Source organism: Rhinatrema bivittatum, chromosome 8 (genome assembly GCF_901001135.1).
Source record: "Rhinatrema bivittatum chromosome 8, aRhiBiv1.1, whole genome shotgun sequence".
NCBI classification, from domain to species: domain Eukaryota; kingdom Metazoa; phylum Chordata; class Amphibia; order Gymnophiona; family Rhinatrematidae; genus Rhinatrema; species Rhinatrema bivittatum.
In genome coordinates, this window is record NC_042622.1 from 272,125,024 (window position 1) to 272,146,100 (window position 21,077).

At 40.5% G+C, this 21,077-nt stretch overlaps 1 protein-coding gene across 5 annotated transcripts in view; it reads right to left on the minus strand.

Annotated features, from left to right (window-relative positions):
• The window catches only part of RFX2 (regulatory factor X2), a 705,663-nt gene that overhangs the window by 171,170 nt on the left and 513,416 nt on the right, over positions 1-21,077 (minus strand). The gene's annotated exons all lie outside the window — the stretch shown is intronic.

The window sequence follows — 21,077 nt, forward strand, 5'->3', positions numbered from 1 at the left end:
CTGGCTAAAGAAATATGCTTGAACATTGTCCTTTCTATGTGAACTGTGGACAGTACTGCCAAGTGTCTTTCTGTCCATTCTATTGAGAGACCTATCTCTCAGGCAATCACGACACTTTGGTGCCCGTTATTTATTTAAAATAATTGTATCTTGTGCTATACAGTAAGACTTGTTTCTAGCAGGTGAGTATGTAAATATACACAATATAACATAAGGCACTTGCAAAAGTGACAAAAAAAACCAGCAAATGCTATAAATTTAAACAAAATGAAAGCAACAAAATAAAATAAAATGTGCGGATAATCAATCTATAGGTTAAATACTTGTATAAATTAATATGCTTTGACTTGCTTTATGAATTCTTTATAAATTGAGATTACCCGCATAAGTTCTGGAAGCATATTCACATTTATTTAGAAAAAAATTAAATTCTCATATCTACAGAGCATGGTAGATTACAAAAGAACATCCATGAAGAACACATACCACAAACAACAAAATAAAAAAAAAAATACAATAGGACACATCCTACTCACAAAAACTCCATATGCCAGTGACATCGTATAGTCAGATAAAATTCTGACTGCTGCTTACTAAATCTGTAAGAGGAAAATCCGAAGAACTTGGCAAATGGCTCTGGTTTTCAACATGTTGACTAGCCAACTTGCTTTCTGTTTTGACCACAGGCCTTGTGCCATCTGGTTCCACAATAAGTGGAATTCGTTGTCACTACCTGGGCTTAATTTGTAGACAAAAAGGAAATGCAACTATGGAGGTGAGGGGGGGTAGAGATAAATGGGGCCAGAACCAGGTGTGAAATCTCCTCTGCTTGTCATCCTTAAAATATTGTGGTATCCGCAGGCCCCTGCAATTCTTACTGCAGGAAAAGGGAAAGCACCTATCTCACATGACGAAATGAGACTCCTTTTTGTACCTGATTTGGCTTCCACCACCGCTCACTGCGAAAAGCTCTTCTTAGCGATGTGGCCTAAGCTGAAGGACATCGGCACACAATATAGCCTTATCTACTTGGCCCAGATGTGGTTTACACATCAAAATGCTACCAAGACCTATGATACGCCTAAGAATCTTCAATCCTATCTTGATAGTCTGTTGCTGACATTGGAGATAGTGACCTGAGGACTGTTTATTTCGCCCAGGGCCATTCAGCTTGATTGCACAATTTTATCATCGTTGATATTTTCTGATTCTATTTTTGGAGCTTTTTTTTTTTCTTTCAAATCGCACTGGCCTGGATATGTGCTTTCGATGTATGTTTTGTTGCATCTTGTGAATTCTTCTCATATGTCATTCTTTTTTTTTTTGCCTGTTCGCTTGACATGTATTTTATATTTCTCCATGCAATTGTGTTTTGCACTTATGTTTCATGGACGCAGGCGTTTGAGCTGTCTCTTTTATGGCATACTCGACCCTACTTATTCCCTATCTTGGAATTGATGGCACAGCAAGTTTTTCTCTTTCCTGTGCCTTCCTAATTTGCTCTAATTGTTCTTTTTTTTTTCTTTTCTCTGAGGTCCTAACATTTTTCTACTCCAGCATCTATTGTTGCTGATCTTAATAATGTTTGTGCAGTAATTTTTTCTTCTCTCATAATTCTCTTTATAATACTAAGCTATATAAGATTGCATCAGTATTTTCCTTTTTTTATTTCTTCAGTATTCTTCCTGGTATGTCATGGCCACTGAGCTAAAAGTTTACTCTTTGAATGTGAACAGTCTTAATAACTGTATTAAGCGAAAAAAGGTGCTGACTTATTTTAATTCTTTGCATCCTGATACCGTTTTTCTACTGAGTTTCTTAAACTTAGGAGGGATTGGGTGGGACGGGTGATGTTTATGGCAGCATCATTCAAAAAAAGGGGTGCCGCCATTTTTTTCACAAAAAGCTTCAGTTACAGATTCTACATCAAGACTGATGCTGAGGGTAGGTGGATTTCATTTATAACAAAAATTCACAAAGTCTCCTTATTGATTGTTAATATTTACGCTCCTAATACCAATGACTCCGTTTTTTGTTTTTTTTTTTCAGGAAGTTTCCACTTTATTTTGAAAATATACTACCTTCCTGTTACATTGGGGGAGATTTCAATCTGGCTCTTGATTTAGTTATGAATCGACAATCCTCTTGCCCTTGCAGACCTTTCTCTTCACATACTGCTCTTATACCCTGGATCAGTAATGGCTCTCGCTTTAGATGCTGAAAAGGCTTTTGACCATGTTGAATGGGATTACCATTTGATGTACTTAAGTGGTATAGATATGGAGACAATTTCATTACTGGTGTATGTATCTTCTGTTCTCACCCTCTTTCTTTTCTCTGTTAATGGCTTTCTGTCTGATCTGTTGCTACTTCAATGAGGCTCATGTCAGGGCTGCCCCCTTTCTCCCTTTCTTTTTAATTTTTCACTGGAACTTCTATTGCAATCCATTCGTCAAGACCCACTTATAACTGGTATACAAATTTGTGATGTGGAACATAAGCTCTCCGCCTATGCTGATGATGTTGTATTATATGCGAGTTCCCCTGATTCTACTATCCCAGTTATTATGCACTATATAATGTCTTTTTTCCTCAATTTCAGAATATACTGTCAATTGGAATAAATCTGAAATGATGCCCCTCAATTAAGCTACCAATACACTCTCTTCTCAATACCCACCTTTTTGATGGATAGCGGATGGGTTGAAATATCTTGGTATGTAATTCTTTAGCACGATGGATCTTATCATCTGTAAAACAGAAGAATGTATCATGGCTCTCCTTCTCTAATACTATCGCCAGTTGGAATCCCCTTTATCTGACTTGGTGGGGATGTCTTGACACAATAAAGATGGTTTTAGCTCCACGTATTAATTTTCAGTTGCGTATGCTTCCTATTCTTTTTTCCCTTAAATTCTATGGGAAGCTTGATGCCATATTGTCACGATTTTTATGTAATAATAAATCTCCAAATTGCTTTGCGGAAGCTGAAGCTCCCTTGAGAGCTTGGTGGAGTGAATATCCCCGATTTCTATTGTTACAATATTGCCTTTATCCTTCAACAAGGATTAGCATTGTTAAGTGACCAACTATTATTAGACTACCATCAGCTTTGGTTGGATGTGGAGAATGCACTTGTATGGCCTGTTCCCCTTTGGTCCATTCCTATTTTATCCTCCGTGCAACATTTTTGTACTAAACCAATTTTTCTCACTACCTACTCAGCATTTCAAATGCTGGAACAAGCTAATAAACACTTATTGATCTTACAGAAATCATCTGCGTTGACAATTTTATGGCATAATCCTACAATTCAAATTGGTAATTCTTCTATATTTTGGCCTTTATGGCGACAAGCTGGAATATGGTCTCTGGAACAATTGCTAGAAGGGGGTCCAGCTACTACCCTTCTCTCAGTTGAAAGTGAGCTTTGCTCTGCCCAGTGCCCAGTATTTCAAATGGCTCCAATTACAATCGTGTTTTAAAGCCCTTTCAACAGATCTGCTGTCCTATACACAACAACCACAAGTGTTGGTTTGCTCTATTCCTTGATTGTTGGAGGCCATGTTACATATTCACAAATATCTTAAGAAAAACAAATTTACTCGCTGCACTGGCGTAGAAAAATCAAGGGCTTTTGAATTTGCTTTACTAATTCCTTTGGAATTTCTGCTGGAAAAATTCTTTGCGTGATTCTTTCTTCCCAGTTAACACAATCTATTCTTTCTAGCCCATCATGCAATCTGGACTCCTTGGGCCTTTTCTAAGCGGTCCTATTTCCATCTTCCTGTTGTCAGTCTTGTGGTGCTACCAAGGCGACATTATCTTAACATTTTTGTTTTATTGTAGATTAACAAACTTATTGGTGCGACATATGGGATAAGATTTCTTTAATGTTATCTATCATTTCTCCTCTAACATATAAAAATAATTATTCTTAAGTCTAGCTGGGTATCCTGCATTGTTTTGTCTGAAAGCAAAGCTACTAGATTTTTCATTTTCTGTTGTCACTAAACTAGTCCTGACTAATTTGAAGAATGCTTCTCTTCTTAATGTTCATTTCTGGTGGAATACTGTTTATTTTCTAAATATGAAAAGGCAGCAGCAGTTTGCTATATCGAGTGACTAACTGGCTTCTTATGTGGATATCGATAGACCAGTATGTTCAGTCCTAACATGTTTTACTTTGAATGGTGGTATACTCTCTATATGTATATTAAGCCATGTGTTTCAAAGTTAGTTTCTGCTTGTATTTACTTTACCTCTGCTCACTTTATGTACAACTGTCATCTCAATAAAGATTTGAACTGAAAAAAAAAAAAAAAAAGGTTGTGAGCAATAGTAGAATTCATCAAGACCAGGGTTGAAGCCTTTGCGTTTGAAACTACTGCTAACAAGCTTCAAACTTGTGGTATTTCAAAACCTTTTTTGTGTCTGTTCTTTGCTCTGCAGTGTCTGCATCAGTATCACCCCTTCCCCTTTTGTTCCCTGCAATACAGGAGGAGAGTGTGTGTGTGTGGGGGGGGGGGGTGTGGGGGGCGGAAACAAGAGGGGAGGGTCTGGATTATGGAGCTGAGTGGCTGTATTCTGGATGCTTCACGCTCACCCCCTGCCCTTCTCTGAAGACTGGCTGGAGGGGATGTTGCTCTGCCTCTTAAGTCTGAAAAGAAGTTTCCCCACAAATTAAGCCCTGGTTACTACTGTCCACATTGGGATTGCCAGACTCATCACTTTCTTCAGGATGTCCTTGTTGAGCCACCACTGCAGTCTCTTCTTAATCAGCTAAAGAATGAGTAAGCATATACCCTGAAATTCTGAAAAACTAGGGACCATCTTAATAGAAAGGCGCTCTTAAAAGTTCATAAAAACATAAGAAATTGCCATGCTGGGTCAGACCAAGGGTTCATCAAGCCCAGCATCCTGTTTCCAACAGAGGCCAAACCAGGCCACAAGAACTTGGCAATTAACCAAACACTAAGAAGATCTCATGCTACTGATGGAATTAATAGCAGTGGCTATTCCCTAAGTAAACTTGATTAATAGCCATTAATGGACTTCTCCTCCAAGAGCGTATCCAAACCTTTTTTGAACCCAGCTACACTAACTGCACTAACCACATCCTCTGGCAACAAATTCCAGAGCTTTATTGTACATTGAGTGAAAAAGAATTTTCTCTGATTAGTCTTAAATGTGTTACTTGCTAACTTCATGGAATGCCCCCTAGTCCTTCTATTATTCAAAAGTGTAAATAACCAATTCACATCTACTTGTTCAAGACTTTTCATGATCTTAAAGACCTCTATCATATCTCCCCTCAGCCATCTCTTCTCCAAACTGAACAGCCCTAACCTCTTCAGCCTTTCCTCATAGAGGAGCTGTTCCATCCCCTTTATCATTTTGGTTGCCCTTCTCTGTACCTTCTCCATCGCAACTATATCTTTTTTGAGATGCGGCGACCAGAATTGTACACAGTATTCAAGATGCGGTCTCACCATGGAGCGAAATAGAGGCATTATGACATTTTCCGTTTTATTAACCATTCCCCTTCTGTAAGGAATCAGGTAGGCGAGGAAAAGGTAAAAGTAAAATAATATGTTTATTGGTATACAATCTTAAGTCCAAGTATTAAAAGTATACAGTTCTAAGCATATACAGTTCTAAGCATTTACAGTTCTAAGCATTAAAGATATTGCTTAAGCATATACATCTGTATCCGTGCACAATATTTCGGCCAATACTCACAACACCCTTTTCGTCATCAGCCTGGCAAGGAGAGAGCGCATCACAGGCGAGAAAAGGGGTCTCTTTTCACTTTGTACGTCTACAAAGAATAAACATCACTTTGCATTTCCGCAAAGGAACTCTCTCAGTTTGTCGGCCAAAGCTACCTTTCTTTTATAGCCTAATGTAAACAAGTGTGCGTGCCGAAGTAATCTTGTGTTTATGCCAGGACAGGATTACTCACTATCTGTTTATGTTCTCAGAATCAGATCTCGGCCAGCAGTACCAGCCTAAACCATGCACTTCCAGACTCAGGTCAGCCTGTCTCTGTACGTGCATGTCAGTACTGTAAACATGCTGAGTCTGGCTGATTCTGCAATTTCCCTTACACTTTCCTAATAATTCCTAACATTCTGTTTGCTTTTTTGACTACTGCAGCACAGTGAGCCGACGATTTTAAAGTATTATCCACTATGATGCCTAGATATTTTTCCTGGGTGGTAGTTCCTAACATCGAACCTAACATCGTGTAACTACAGCAAGGGTTATTTTTCCCTATATGCAACACCTTGCACTTGTCCACATTAAATTTCATCTGCCATTTGGATGCCCAATCTTCCAGTCTTGCAAGGTCCTCCTGTAATGTATCACAATCCGCTTGTGATTTAACTACTCTGAATAATTTTGTATCATCCGCAAATTTGATACCCTCACTCGTTGTATTCCTTTCCAGATCATTTATATATATATATTGAAAAGCAATGGTCCAAGTACAGATCCCTGAGGCACTCCACTGTTTACCCTTTTCCACTGAGAAAATTGACCATTTAATCCTACTCTCTGTTTCCTGTCTTTTAACCAGTTTGTAATCCATGAAAGGACATCACCTCCTATCCCCATTACATTTTAGTTTTCGTAGAAGCCTCTCATGAGGGACTTTGTCAAACACCTTCTGAAAATCCAAATACACTACATCTACAGGTTCACCTTTATCCATGTTTATTAACCCCTTCAAAAAAAATGAAGCAGATTTGTTAGGCGAGACTTCCCTTGGGTAAATCCATGTTGACTGTGTTCCATTAAACCATGTCTTTCTATATGATTTACGATTTTGATCTTGAGAATAGTTTCCACTATTTTTCCCGGCACTGAAGTCAGCTCACTGGTCTATAGTTACCCGGATCGCCCCTGATGCCTTTTTTAAATATTGGGGTTACATTGGCCACCCTCCAGTCTTCAGGTACAATGGATGATTTTAATGATAGGTTACAAATTTTAACTAATAGATCAGAAATTTCATTTGAGTTCCTTCAGTACCCTAGGTTCATATAGTGCTCTCACTCAAGGGACCAATTCTAGGGTTGCCACCATGGATCCCAACATCTGATGATAGTCACACATCTGAGGTGAACTTGCTGATAATCCTTTCAATTGGAGGTGTGTCTTGCATAATCTTTCCTATGTTAAAAACACTTTTTTCATGGCAGTGTCGAATCCTGCTTCCAGATACTCCAAAATTCAATAGGGATTCAATCTGCTCTTTGAGAAATTCACCATCCAACCCAGTGATTACTGGCAGACTTTCTTGTTTTGACTTGGCTCTGACAAGTCAATTGTCCAGATAAGGAGAACTAGTACATCCTCTCTGCACAAAAAGATCACTGCTATCACCATAATCTTGGAGAAGGTTCATGGTGCAATGGGCAGCCTGAATGGGAGAGCTCTGAATTAAAAATGACTCCCCATCACCACAAATTGCAGATAAATCTGATGCTCTCTTCTGATGGGAATGTGCAAATAAGCTTCCATCAGATCTAGGATTGAAAAACTCTCCTTTTCTCACTGCCATTATGACCAACCACAAGGTCTCTATGCAAAAGCGAGGTCCTTGAGGCATTGACTGACTCCCTGGAAGTCCAGAATGGACCAGAAAGAGCCTTCCTTCTTCAGAACCATAAAGTAAGTAGATTATTTTCCCTGGCCTCTTTTTCGGCCAGAACTGGAATTACTGCTCTATTAACTCTATTGCGACACTTTTTGTCTCTGACCAACAGGGGAAACAATAAAGGCATTGGACATGGAAAAGACCAACTCCAGAGCACAGCCATTTTGAACACTCAGCTACCACTGTCTAAAGTGATGTTGGTTTATGCCAGATAAAATGTGGCTAGCCTTCTGCCTACAGAATTACCATAGAGGGAACTCACTGGTCCTCACTACACTAAACGACTCCACGTAATAAGCTTGCTCCATCTTGGGGATTTCCTTTAACTTCATTAAAGAAATGACTCTTTGTAAACCCTTGGGACTCGCAAGACTAGAAATTTCATCCAGGACAGCAATGTCTCAATTCTTTAAATTGCTGCTCTGTCTTCACTAAAACTATATAAAACTCAATAAATAAACAAATAAATAGAAAGCTAGCTTTTGAAGGTAGCTCTGTTAAATGAGACCTCAAGGCCTCAACCATAGTAGTCTCCAAGCTGCGATCAATATGGCATGGAGTTGGCTGAGGCACTAATCAAATCATACTGCGAGTCTACCAGGAAAGCTACACCTGGCTCAATCAAAGACAATTCACTATACTCTAATGAGCTTGAATCCTCATCCATGGCATCCGAAAGATGTGCCCATCTCAATGGAATTTGGATCACATATCCCCCTGTGGGATAGCTGAGTAACTTTAATGTTGGAGACACACTTTACACAGGGCTCCAGCCTTTCTTCTTAAAGATTATAGTTTTATTAACAATCAATGTCCAAATAGGTAGCTTCCAGCATTGTACTTACAATAGCTTCTATCAGAGAGGGTTCATGAGCTGGCTTCTCCTTGAGACACAGGTGGGGTCTCCTGTTCCCAGCTGGGCTCCACCTCTTATTCTGCCCAGCAGGTCCCCACCCACAGAGCTTTCTCCCTCTATGAGGTTTAAGGTGGACCAGGCTAGTTGCCAGGTCCCATACAGATTAGGAGGGGTAGTAGGGCCACTCCTTTACACCCCCACAAACTGAAGTTTGCAAGGCTAATGCTGACGTTTCAAAGGCCTGTTTGAGCAGGAATTTGATTTTTCTATCATAAGAGCCCCCGAGAGCTGTATTCCCTTCTACAGATATTGTGATCTTACGAGTAACAGCGGTGTCCAAGTCATCTAATTTAGGAGCCCATAATATACTCTCTTGGTCTTTAGCTGAAAGGAAATAATTTTCTCATCACTTTTCCCAACTTCAGCCCAATGTCATACTTAACATTCCACGGTAATAATGTCTCTGATAGCCCTGTGTAAGGAAATGGACTCTGGAGGTTTCCTGCAGCCTTCCAAAATAGGATCTCCTAATTCTGGATTCTCTGTCTGCTGAAAATAAATTTTAAGGGTTTTCAGTACTTGATTTATGATAGAGACTAACTCCTCCTCTTAAAAAGCCAGAGGACAAAAGACTCCTAAGTATCTGCTGAGAGAATTTCCCTTCCTCCTCTTCTGAGACCCCCCAGACTTGTTCCTCTCCCCCTTTTCAAGGTGGAATGTCTAGGGATAAGGATCTCCCAAAATACTGTGAAAAGGTCTCTCTCCCAAAGAGCGACCTCTCCTTCTGTGTGTGTGTGGGGGGGGGGGGGGGGGGGCATCTGACTCTCCAGAGAAAGCTGCATTCAGGAGAATCAACCATCTTGTACCCCAGGCCTGCACTGCATGGGAGAGACTTTGTGCAAAAGTAGCTCAAACTCCAGGGAAAAAGGGATATTCAGTCCTGAGCTCCCCACAGGAGGAGCCACAAAATCTTCAGGAGACAGCTCCAGGGGGGCCACCCAAGGAAACAAGGCTCGACAGAAACTGAGCCAGGCTCTCTCTTTTACTCAGTGTATTTAAAATGGCAACATTTTCCATAAAAAAAATCATCTGGATCTTCTCCCTGCCACAACAGGATGAGCTCTGACCTCTTCTCCCCAGGTGTCCTGTGCTGAGGAACCTTGCTGTATAGGCTACCCTATGCTTCACCTACCTCGTGCAACTCTTGCAAGCTCCATGTATGGCACTTTCTTAGACCTTCCAAGCTTCTCTTTTCCCTGGGGCTCTCCCAGTACAGCTGCAGCAGCCACTGGAATCTCAGCTGGTCCATGCAGTTGGTTCATTCTTCCCTTTTTTGGGGGCTATCATGTTCCCTCAAACAGGGAGAAAACAGGGCTGGAGCTCACACTATAGGAGGAGGTCGAGACTGGGGTGGTGGGGAGAGAGGGAAGAAAAGGAGAAGAAAATAACAGGCCATGGCCCTGAGAACAAAATTTAAACCCCCAAGGAGTTGGAGTTCCTCACGGTCTTAGGAACTCTGAGGCCAAGTCTACTTCCCTATCTCTTGGGCTCTACTATGACCTCCAAAGTATGGTCCTTCAAAATGCTGCACCAATTCAGATATGTCTGCACCTGCTGGAGACAGAAAAATACTGACAAAGTTTACTACTGCAGCACTCATACTATGAGTGATGCCATGGAAAACTGATAGTTCTCTGCCTCTGCACGCTGGCAGGAAGGCATAACCCTGGTATGGAAGGATTATAATTAATGCAGGATTTGTATTTTCTCAGTAAGCAAAGCAGGGCTATAATTTCAAAATACTTTGCAATAGGTAGGTCTTGCATGGAATTTGCCAGAGCATTCAGGATCACTATATACTACTGAAAAAAATGCAGTTTAAAAGAGAATTGTCCTTGTGGAGAAGCATTATGGACAGTCCTAAAAAAACAGATGGTGCTTTCATTTTTACCGGTGTGGTATACAGGCCTCTGATTCAAACAGAAGAACTGGACAAAGATCTGGCCGAAGAGATCCAAAAGGTGAGAAAGAAGGGAGAAGTTTGGTTTATTGGAGATTTTAATCTGTTGGATGTAGATTGGTGGATGCCCTTCAAGGGCCTCTGCTCAAACAAATGGTAATGGAAACCACCAGTAGCATAGCGAGGGGGGGGGGGGGCCAACGACCCCAGGCGCCAGGCTGTAGGGGCACCCAGGGGCAGGGGATACCATACTGTTCTGACAAGAAAATGGCCCACGGTCACTAGGGGGAGCCCATTCCGCCCTGCGGCAGGAGGCCCGCAGTCGCCTAGAGCAGGGGGTGTGCAAACAGAGAGGAGGCGGCGGCGCAAAAACTAGCTTCCAGGAGACCGCAAGTAACAGTGAGCCGGGACTTGGCGTTCCACGGGGGAAGGGGCATGCACCGGAAGCTTAGAAATGGGGAAAGAGGCTGTGCAACCACCTTAGACCTCATCCAATGGCAGCTGAACAGAGGAGGACACCCTTCCCCCTTCTCTGTGCAGGCCTGCGGTATTAGAATTTGTGAGTCTAGCATGTTCTCTATGCAAATCTCCCAATGCAGTAGATAAGCATGGAGGAAGTGCCAATCCCGTAAATTTTTAATATTGCAGGGGTCTGTACAGAGGAGATAAAAGCAGCGATGAGTGATCAGCTCCTCCCCCACAGCCACATAGTGCCGGCATTGTTTTGTGAGAAAAATTGGGTGCCTGCCTGGGGTTCTCTGTGTGCGCGCGTGCGAGAACGAATGGGTGCATGTGTGCACATGCGAGAATGGATGGGTGCGTGCGCGTGAGAACGAATGGGCACATGTGCATGTGTGTGAATGAATGGGTGCCTATCTGAGGGTCTGTCTACATGTGTAAGAATGAATGGATCCAACACCAGAGCCAGTGCAAATGTAATTGCTTACTTCTGCTATTGAAGATTAATCTTTCAGTTGTTCAATCTTGAATACATACAATTTTATATTAAGAGGAAAAGATCTCAGTACTGGAGGGAAACACCATTGCCTGAATCCCAAACCAGTTGGTGCAGTTACTGGTCTAAAAAATCTCTATTTTTTTTTTTTTTTTTTTAACACCAATTATTTTTTTATTTCTAAATAAGTTTTTCTTATTTTTTTCTAAAAATTAGAAGTATGCCCGGTACTGCAATTTAATTTTAAAATCTCTTACTGAGTCGATTGACTTAATAGCATATTCTTTGTGACACAATATATGAATTTTATATGGTTTTACTTCTATTGATTTATATTTCCTGATTTTATTGTTTGTTTTATGAAGAATTGTAATGTTTGTTATTCCATTGTTACACTGCATATATAGTCTGGCTTGTTATGGTTTACAGTTCAGTTTTTGTCTACATGTTTGTATACTACTTTATGATCACTTTATTCTCTATTTGGTGAGGGTCTGTCTGTGTTCTGCATGTGTGACTGAGGTTAAATATTCTGCTAATATGCCATTTCTATGTAGGGATCTATGCTTGGTTTGTTCTGTTTTATTAAAGGGAGGTATATTGGTTTTTTAGAGCCAGTGTAATGTTTGCAAGTTCACCATTTCATAGGGTTACAACTGTTTAAGTGCTGGAGGTTAGTGCTGTTTTGGAATGGGTGGTTTATGATATTGTAATTGTAATTTAGTTTGTTCATGACTTTCTAAAGATCAAGCTCACACCCAACATGCATTACAATAGTCCTTATACATATGTGTTACAAGGGTCATAAGAACATAAGAACATGCCATACTGGGTCAGACCAAGGGTCCATCAAGCCCAGCATCCTGTTTCCAACAGTGGCCAATGCAGGCCATAAGAACCTGGCATATACCCAAAAACTAAGTCTATTTCATGTTACCATTGCTAGTAATAGCAGTGGGTATTTTCTAAGTCAACTTAGTTAATAGCAGGTAATGGACTTCTCCTGCAAGAACTTATCCAATCCTTTTTTAAACACAGCTATACTAACTGCACTAACCACATCCTCTGGCAACAAATTCCAGAGTTTAATTGTGCGTTGAGGGAAGAAGAACTTTCTCCGATTAGTTTTAAATGTGTCACATGCTAACTTCATGGAGTGCCCCCTAGTCTTTCTATTATCTGAAAGACTAAATAACTGATTCAAATCTACCCGTTCTAGACCTCTCATGATTTTAAACACCTCTATCATATCCCTCCTCAGCCGTCTCTTCTCCAAGCTGAAAAGTCCTAACCTCTTTAGTCTTTCCTCACAGGGGAGCTGTTCCATTCGCCTTATCATATTGGTCGCCCTTCTCTGTACCTTCTACATCGCAATTATATCTTTTTTGAGATGCGGCGACCAGAATTGTACACAGTATTCAAGGTGGGGGTCCCACCATGGAGCGATACAGAGGCATTATGACATTTTCCGTTTTATTCACCATTCCCTTCCTAATAATTCCCAACATTCTGTTTGCTTTTTTAACTGCCGCAGCACACTGAACCGATGATTTCAATGTGTTATCCACTATGATGCCTAGATCTCTTTCTTGGATGATAGCACCTAATATGGAACCTAACATTGTGTAACTATAGCATGGGTTATTTTTCCCTATATGCATCACCTTGCACTTATCCACATTAAATTTCATCTGCCATTTCGATGCCCAATTTTCCAATCTCACAAGGTCTTCCTGCAATTTATCACAATCTGCTTGTGATTTAACTACTCTGAACAATTTTGTATCATCTGCAAATTTGATGACCTCACTCGTATTTCTTTCCAGATCATTTATAAATATATTGAAAAGTAAGGGTCCCAATACAGATCCCTGAGGCACTCTACTGCCCACTCCCTTCCACTGAGAAAATTGTCCATTTAATTCTACTCTCTGTTTCCTGTCTTTTAGCCAGTTTGTAATCCACGAAAGGACATCGCCACCTATACCATGTCTTTTTACTTTTCCTAGAACCATCTCATGAGGAACTTTATCAAACGCCTTCTGAAAATCCAAGTACACTACATCTACTGGTCCACCTTTATCCACATGTTTATTAACTCCTTCAAAAAAGTGAAGCAGATTTGTGAGGCAAGACTTGCCTTGGGTAAAGCCATGCTGATTTTGTTCCATTAAACCATGTCTTTCTATATGTTCTGTGATTTTGATGCTTAGAACACTTTCCACTATTTTTCCTGGCACTGAAGTCAGGCTAACCGGTCTGTAGTTTCCCAGATCATCCCTGGAGCCCTTTTTAAATATTGGGGTTACATTTGCTATCCTCCAGTCTTCAGGTACAATGGATGATTTTAATGATAGGTTACAATTTTTTACTAATAGGTCTGAAATTTCATTTTTGAGTTCCTTCAGAACCCTGGGGTGTATACCATCCAGTCTTTTTGACTTTTATGCAGGATTTTCTGCTTGACAGCATAGCTGTGCATGTAAATATAATATACATGCTTTTGTGATATTTTTACTTAAACACTGTACTTTCAGTAGTTTTTTCATGTAAAATCTTATTATAAATGCATAATTTGAAACTGTGTGTGGAGAGGGCCTTGGTGGAGAAAAGCTGGGCACAAAGCTGTAAGATTCACTTAGGGTGCCTAATACCCTTGCACTGACCCTGAAAAAGTAAAAGAATTACCAGCCCGGTAATTGTTTGTACAGGGCTGCAGAAAAGTTTAGTACTGGCCCTGTATGGTGGCACCCTGTGAAGACGCACTGGTGGGGTTCCCATGCCTCCCCACTGAACAGACCCTGTGCGGTGGTGCCATGTAGATATGCACTAGAGGATGATAGGGGGAGGAGAAAGGGGGGGGGGCCCATAGGGAAGACAACAGTGAATGCTTTGTGCAAGAAAGTTGCAGAATATAAGATTTTAATTAATCAAATAAATAAATAAGAATTGGCCCCCAGATGCCAGAGACCCTGACTTCGCCTTTGGAACCCACAAGGGAGGGAGTTATACTCAACCTAATACTAACAGGGATAATGTCTCTAATGTCTAGGTGCGCACCTGAGCAACAATGATCATCAGATGGTATGATATGATATCACAAATAGGATACAGAGGTCACACGAAGACCAGAGTTTTGAATTTCAAAATTTCAGACTGTTAAAATGGTGATGTACTGGTGGAAGAACTAGAAGACTGGGAGAAAATGGGGGAGGTGGAACAACAATGGGCCAAATTAAAAGGAATAATTACAAAGGCAACAAAACTATTAGCTAGAAAAGTAAACAAAAGTAAAAGGGATAAGAAACCGATTTGTTTCTCAAAGGAGGTGGCTGAAAAAATAAAAGCAAAAAGAACAATGTTCAAAAAGTATAAAAGATCTCAAAAAGAGGAACACAGGGACGAATATCTGGTGAAACTGAAGGAGACTAAAAAGGAAATCTGAAAAGCAATAGGTCAGCAGAAGACAGGATTGCCAAAGAGGTAAAGGGCCTGATTTTAAGAAGTATTTACACGTGAAAAACTGTGTTTTACTCGTGTAAACACACTTTACTAGAGTAAGTGGGCTTTAAAAAATTGCTACAATCTATGCCATTGAATTGCTCATAGGATTTACTCGTGTAAATGCTTTAAAAATTGCTATGATAATATGACATTTATGCATGTAACTACTTTGAAAATTACCTACAAAGTAAGGTGGAAATTTTTTTTTCAGATATATCACAGAAAGGAGGAATGGTATAGTGAAATTGAAAGGTGACAAAAATCAATGTATTGAGAGAGACGAAGAAATGGCAGAAAAATTAAACAAATACTTCAGTTCGGTGTTCACTAAAGTAGACCCTGGAGAAGAACCATCACTAGTTAATAAGACCATAGATGGGGGTGGAGTAGAGGAAAAGCAAAATTGCTTACCTTGTAATAGGTGTTATCCCAGGACAGCAGGATGTAGTCCTCACATATGGGTGACGTCACTGGATGGAGCCCTATCATGGAAAACTTTCTGTCAAAGTTTCTAGAAACTTTTGACAGGCACACTGAGCATGCCCAGCATGCCATGATATTCTCAGCCACAGGGGTCTCCCTTCAGTCTCGTGTGTAGCAATAAGCGTTAGCAAAAATAAAATAAAACGTTATTGGACCCAACTCCGCGGGGTGGCGGGTGGGTTTCGTGAGGACTACATCCTGCTGTCCTGGGATAACACCTATTACAGTAAGCAATTTTGCTTTATCCCAGGACAAGAAGGATGATAGTCCTCACATAAGGGTGATTAGCAAGCTACAGGCTGAGTCATTCTTGCATTGGACCAACAGTAAACAACTTGTGCAACAGGCACAACAACTGGTGTACTGTTGGAAAAAATGAGGCAGCCTGAAATCACAGCAGGTTGGATGCGGAAGGAGTTGGGATTATGCTGGAAATAAGTTCTTTAAGACAGATTGTTCATAGACTGAATCTTGTCTTCCTTCTTTGTCCAAACAGTAATGAGCTGCAAAGGTGTGAAGAGAACTCCATGTTGCAGCTTTACATATAAACACATATATACTAATTTCTCACTAAATGTGAGACATATGGAACAGATTTACTGTGTTAATCCAGCAACCATCATAATGCACTGGGTTCCAGGTAATGTACTGGTGACCCTTAAGAGCTGAAAGCTTCTACGTACAGAAAGGCATAATCATCGGTTGCTTTGGAATGTGTCGTCTTTTATTGAGCTAGAAATTTAATTAGCTTGTAAGATTAGAATAGTACTTAAATCTCAATACTGAGTGCCACTGGATGCCGCGTTCTCAATATGAAATGCCACGTCATGCTGTGATCAGAAAAGGATTCCTTGCAGGTCCGTAGTTATATCTTCGTATAGGGCTGTTAGAGTAGAAGTCCTGTCAATAGTTTCCGTTCTGGTAATCTCGCTGTCAAAACACCCGACGCTGCAGAGTTTCGGAGTATCTTCCTTCCTCAGGGGTACAGCAAGCTTGTGGATGCGACAGATTTTATAAACATACTGTAATCGTGTATGTAAAAGGTGTGCGGCTTCTTCCGATGAGTTATATACGATCAGCGCTTGTTTTAAAGATCCTTCCTGTCAAAGCAGGGTCTGTGATAGGATGGTTGTTGGATTAACACAGTAAATCTGTTCCATATGTCCCACATTTAGTGAGAAATTAGTATATCTGTGTTTATAATTGTTTTTTCTCACTTTAAGAGGTTTTTTCAAATATAGTATTGCAGCTTTACATATGTCAGCTATTGGTACTTAACGGTAGTGTGCTACTGAGGTTGACATTGCTCTTACTGAGTGCGCCTTTACTCGCCTTTGGAGAGGAAGGCCTGCTTTTTCATAGCAGAAATCTATACAATCTGCAAGCCAGTTGGAGAGAGTTTGTTTGCCCACTGCTTTACCGGGTTTGTTTTTTATCAAAAGAAACAAAGAGTTGAGTGGATTTCCTATGGACTGCATTGCGATCTAGGTAATATGCAAGTGTACGTTTACAGTCCAAGGTGTGCAAAAGCCTCTCACCCTGGTGAGTGAGGTCTTGGGAAGAATGTGGGCAAGACTGTGGACTGATTCAAGTGGAATTCCGTAACTACCTTGGGAAGAAATTTCGGGTGTGTACGGAGTATCACTCGGTCATGCAGGAACTTTGTATAGGGTGAGTATGTGACAAGTGCTTGTAACTCACTAACCCTTCTAGCCAATGAAATAGCTACTAGGAAGAGAACCTTCCATGTAAGAAATTTGACATTGCAGGAATCCATGGGTTCAAAAGGAGAACGCATGAGTCTTATTAGTACCACATTAAGGTCCCATTCTGTGACTGGTGACCGTAACAGGGGTTTAAGGTGAATTAAACCTCTCATAAACCTACTGACAAGGGGTTGCGCTGATATCGGTGCATCCCCTACTGTATGATGGTAAGCTGAGATAGCACTTAGATGTACCCTTACTGACGAGGTCTGGAGAACAGAGTCTGAAAGGTGCCAGAGATAGTCTAATAAAGATGCTATGGGGCAGGAAAAAGGGTCAATACTTTTTTGTGCACACCACATGGTGAATCTTTTCCACTTAGAACGATAGGTTTTTCGTGTGGAAGTTTTACGTGAAGCTACAAGCACTTGAGAGACATTAAGGACATAAGAAAATGCCATACTGGGTCAGACCAAGGGTCCATCAAGCCCAGCATCCTGTTTCCAACAGTGGCCAATCCAGGCCATAAGAACCTGGCAAGTACCCAAAAACTAAGTCTATTCCATGTAACCATTGCTAATGTCAGTGGCTATTCTCTAAGTGAACTTAATAGCAGGTAATGGACTTCTCCTCCAAGAACTTATCCAATCCTTTTTTAAACACAGCTATACTAACTGCACGAACCACATTCTCTGGCAACAAATTCCAGAGTTTAATTGTGCGTTGAGTAAAAAAGAACTTTCTCCGATTAGTTTTAAATGTGCCCCATGCTAACTTCATGGAGTGTCCCCTAGTCTTTCTACTATCCGAAAGAGTAAATAACCGATTCACATCTACCCGTTCTAGACCTCTCATGATTTTAAACACCTCTATCATATCCCCCCTCAGTCGTCTCTTCTCCAAGCTGAAAAGTCCTAACCTCTTTAGTCTTTCCTCATAGGGGAGTTGTTCCATTCCCCTTATCATTTTGGTAGCCCTTCTCTGTACCTTCTCCATCGCAATTATATCTTTTTTGAGATGCGGCGACCAGAATTGTACACAGTATTCAAGGTGCGGTCTCACCATGGAGCGATACAGAGGCATTATGACATTTTCCGTTTTATTCATCATTCCTTTTCTAATAATTCCCAACATTCTGTTTGCTTTTTTGACTGCTGCAGCACACTGAACCGACGATTTCAATGTGTTATCTACTATGACACCTAGATCTCTTTCTTGGGTTGTAGCACCTAATATGGAACCCAACATCGTGTAATTATAGCATGGGTTATTTTTCCCTATATGCATCACCTTGCACTTATCCACATTAAATTTCATCTGCCATTTGGATGCCCAATTTTCCAGTCTCACAAGGTCTTCCTGCAATTTATCACAATCTGCTTGTGATTTAACTACTCTGAACAATTTTGTGTCATCTGCAAATTTGATTCTCTCACTCGTCGTATTTCTTTCCAGATCATTTATAAATATATTGAACAGTAAGGGTCCCAATACAGATCCCTGAGGCACTCCACTGTCCACTCCCTTCCACTGAGAAAATTGCCCATTTAATCCTACTCTCTGTTTCCTGTCTTTTAGCCAGTTTGCAATCCACGAAAGGACATCGCCACCTATCCCATGACTTTTTACTTTTCCTAGAAGCCTCTCATGAGGAACTTTGTCAAACGCCTTCTGAAAATCCAAGTATACTATATCTACCGGTTCATCTTTATCCACATGTTTATTAACTCCTTCAAAAAAGTGAAGCAGATTTGTGAGGCAAGACTTGCCCTGGGTAAAGCCATGCTGACTTTGTTCCATTAAACCATGTCTTTCTTTATGTTCTGTGATTTTGATGTTTAGAACACTTTCCACTATTTTTCCTGGCACTGAAGTCAGGCTAACCGGTCTGTAGTTTCCCGGATCGCCCCTGGAGCCCTTTTTAAATATTGGGGTTACATTTGCTATCCTCCAGTCTTCAGGTACAATGGATGATTTTAATGATAAGTTACAAATTTTTACTAATAGGTCTGAAATTTCATTTTTTAGTTCCTTCAGAACTCTGGGGTGTATACCATCCGGTCCAGGTGATTTACTACTCTTCAGTTTGTCAATCAGGCCTACCACATCTTCTAGGTTCACCGTGATTTGATTCAGTCCATCTGAATCATTACCCATGAAAACCTTCTCCATTACGGGTACCTCCCCAACATCCTCTTCAGTAAACACCGAAGCAAAGAAATCATTTAATCTTTCCGCGATGGCCTTATCTTCTCTAAATGCCCCTTTAACCCCTCGATCATCTAACGGTCCAACTGACTCCCTCACAGGCTTTCTGCTTCGGATATATTTAAAAATGTTTTTTACTGTGAGTTTTTGCCTCTACAGCCAACTTCTTTTCAAATTCTCTCTTAGCCTGTCTTATCAATGTCTTACATTTAACTTGCCAATGTTTATGCTTTATACTCTCCCTTTATACCTTGTATTATACTAGGCAGATTTAATTCTCCTTTTGTTTATAGTCCTTATGAGAGTAACAGTTATACTGTGATACAAAATTCCACAAATCTTTATGTTGGACATTATTGGTTATATGATGGAATAGTTTTCCTCAAACTTCCCACATGCTATGATTTCTGTGTATTAGTTACGTTTTTCTCCAGAGTTACTCCACTATTGCACCCTACACATAACCGCTCCCAAAGGAGTGTTCCCTTAGCTGTCCTTGAAGACCAAGCAATTCAACTCTCGTTGGATTATATTAACTCCACCTACCCTTTAACCAAAACTAGATTAGATGCGCTTAGTTACACTTCATGGTTACCCTTTGCTCAGCCTGTGGTAGCTGCTGAATTAGGTATGGCTATTAGGCGATTACAATCTGTGTTACATGTAGTGACGCATGAGCTAGGAATTGCTTTAAGAGCTTTACAGCAAACTGTTGATGAACTTACCATAGTTAGATTATATGCTTGCTGCTCAAGGTGGCTTATGCACTGTGTTAAATAGTTCAGCAAGTTGTACAGTTGTGGTAATTCGTTTTGACATTGTATGCAACGCTATGCAAAAGATACAAGATTTAGCTAGACTTCAAGTTAGTGATTTTAAAGGAGGGTTGTCTATATCTTGGTGGGATTCTTTCTCTTCCTGGTTCTCTAGTTTGGCCATTCACCTGCGAGGCCTAGTCGACTTTGCTATTGGATTCCTTGCCTTATGCCTACTGTTATGTTTCTGTCTCCCGTGCATTTGCTCATGCCTGCAACAGTTTCGACCTCAGATGCTTTCCACTTCTGAGATTATGGTCTCTCAGAATAACTTTGTGTCTACTCTATACGTTGAACAACGTGCTCTTGAAACTGAATCCCTTATGTAAAACCGATGGCAAAAATAGTATGCTTGGCAATGACGGGTAAGATCTGGGTCTCCTATCACTAGGATGGGTGATACTGGGCAACCTAAGACAGCCGGATACGAGCCATCAGGTATGAAGAATTATTAGCTATAATTCTTCAAGAGGGGAATGAAGATAGAATGGATAAAAAAATAAATAAAAAGACTAATTCAGCAAAAATGGAGCACAAGTGAAAAACAGGCATTTCTGTGAGAAACATGAGCAGCCCAAGGCCAAGAAGCCAGTGAACAGAAAAAGTATATCTCAGATAAGACACTTGGCAACCTGTAACATTAGCCATAGTTTTAGAGTAGATTCAGTATTTTTCCATCTCTTATATGGAAGTCCCGGAAAAGAAAAAAAATAGTAAGCATTTTGCCATCAAGGATTGTATATAAGAAAGTTGTATGCCATGTATAATTTGAGTAGATTCTGGGACAAGTCATTATTGGAACTGTCTCAAACTACTCCCGAGAATCGACTGTATTTCTCGCATTCTTAAACTGTCTCTTATTTCCTGCTGTTACTTAATAAAAAGATAATTGCTTAGTTACAAGGCTGAGAAATTTCTTTACCA